This window comes from Silene latifolia, chromosome 9, assembly GCF_048544455.1.
Source record: "Silene latifolia isolate original U9 population chromosome 9, ASM4854445v1, whole genome shotgun sequence".
Lineage (NCBI taxonomy): Eukaryota > Viridiplantae > Streptophyta > Magnoliopsida > Caryophyllales > Caryophyllaceae > Silene > Silene latifolia.
In genome coordinates, this window is record NC_133534.1 from 141,131,524 (window position 1) to 141,133,358 (window position 1,835).

At 39.0% G+C, this 1,835-nt stretch overlaps 1 non-coding gene across 1 annotated transcript; it reads left to right on the forward strand.

The window, feature by feature from the left end:
- The first annotated feature begins 237 nt into the window (after nucleotides 1–237).
- Nucleotides 238–344, forward strand: LOC141602817 (small nucleolar RNA R71). Its single transcript, XR_012524725.1, has one exon. It is a non-coding gene; the product is annotated as a small nucleolar RNA R71 (small nucleolar RNA).
- The last annotated feature ends 1,491 nt before the right edge of the window (nucleotides 345–1,835 follow it).

Consider the following 1,835-nt stretch of genomic DNA (forward strand, 5'->3'; position numbering starts at 1 on the left):
ATGTGAGCACTAAGTTGAGCACCCAATTGAGTAACGGTGTCCACTTCATACTTTCCTCCTCTAGTAGCCTTGCGAGGCCTACTATATTGCGAATTATGGACCGCCATTTCCTCAATCTTGTTCCATGTTTGATTGTCATCAACTTCGGTGAACATTCCATTTGATCCCATATTGAGAACGTTCCTTGAATCTTCATATAAACCATTCCAAAATTGTTGCACTAAAAACCATTCGCTAAGTCCATGGTGAGGACATGAGCGACAAATACCTTTGAACCGCTCCCAAGCTTCATACAAAGATTCTTCATCCCTTTGCTTAAAACCCGTAATTTGAGCTCTTAGCATATTTGTCTTTTCCGGTGGGTAGAATTTTTTGTAGAAAGCTAGAGCTAGCTTCTTCCAAGAATCTATTCCAAGGGTGGCCTTATCAAGGCCCTTCAACCATTGCTTTGCGGTGCCGATTAACGAAAAAGGAAATAAGACCCATCTTATTTGGTCTTGAGTCACGCCCGTTTGAGAGATAGCTTCACAATAATCACAAAATGTTTCCATATGAGAATGAGGGTCCTCACTAGGCATTCCCCTGAATTGGCTCCTCTCAACTAGTTGGATGAAGGCGGACTTGGCAATAAAGTTTCCGGTAAGATGTTGTGGGGTAGGAGTACCATTTGGTAAATCCTCCTCGGTGGGTATAGAGTGTGACGAGAATTTAGGCATTGTAGGTGGATTTTGTGGGGTATTGTTTAATGGGTTCTCTTCTCCTTCTATTGCGAAAGGATTGACAAACTCACTAGTGGGTTGAACAACTTCACCAACACCTCCCAAATTCCTCCTAACAAGTCTCCTATTATTCGTCAAAGTTCTTTCGATCTCAAGGTCAAAAGGTAACAAATTTCTTTGTAACCTCCTAGACATGCAAAATATCAAACAACTAGAAAACAATTAGAACAAACCTTGAGGAGTCTTACTTCCCCAAGGTGAAAAAGACACAACTAAAAACAATAAAAGAAATCTTAAATCAATTAAACACCGTCCCCGGCAACGGCGCCATTTTTGATCGGGGCCATTTGGTGTTCATAATTAAGCATATGTGGTCGTTGGTCAATGGTCGATACAAAACACAATTTATACTTCACAAACAACTCTACAATTAGTAAAGTGGCAAGTAAAGGTCGGATCCCAAGGGACGGGTATTGAAATGAAGATTCTATTGTAACTAGTGGTGTCTAGGGGTGTCACAAATTGGGTTGATGTAGAAGGTCACTAAACTAAAATAGCAATGAAAATAAACTAACAAGGTAAATGAAATAAGGGTGTAAACAATTGATTAAAAGCACTAGGGTGTCATGGGTTCATAGGGGATTCATGGGATATGATCATACAAACATGTTCTCAAATTATAAGCAAGCAATTATTGTTGTGATGGATTGAGTTGGGTTATATCTTACAATCCTAGGAAAGTTTGGGTCCCGGAGCCGAATCTCTTGGATTGTACAACACCTACAAGTCGACTTAATCTTCCCTACTTAACACATGCATGGTCTAACAAGACTCGAGTTGGGTTATGTCTTACAAGTCAAGTTGAAAGGATAGAAGATGATAGTAAATGCAAGGATTCATAGGCTTAGCATTTCATCAAATATAACATGTGCATATATTAAGATCAAAACAAGCAAGCAAATAAGATATGAAAGCATATTAATTTAAGCATGAATCATTCCCCATGTTGGTTTCCCCTAATCACCCATTAAACCCTAGCTAAGAGACTACTCACTCATTATCATATTGATCATGCTAGAAAGGTTGTCAATCATACTAACATAATGAAACATGATG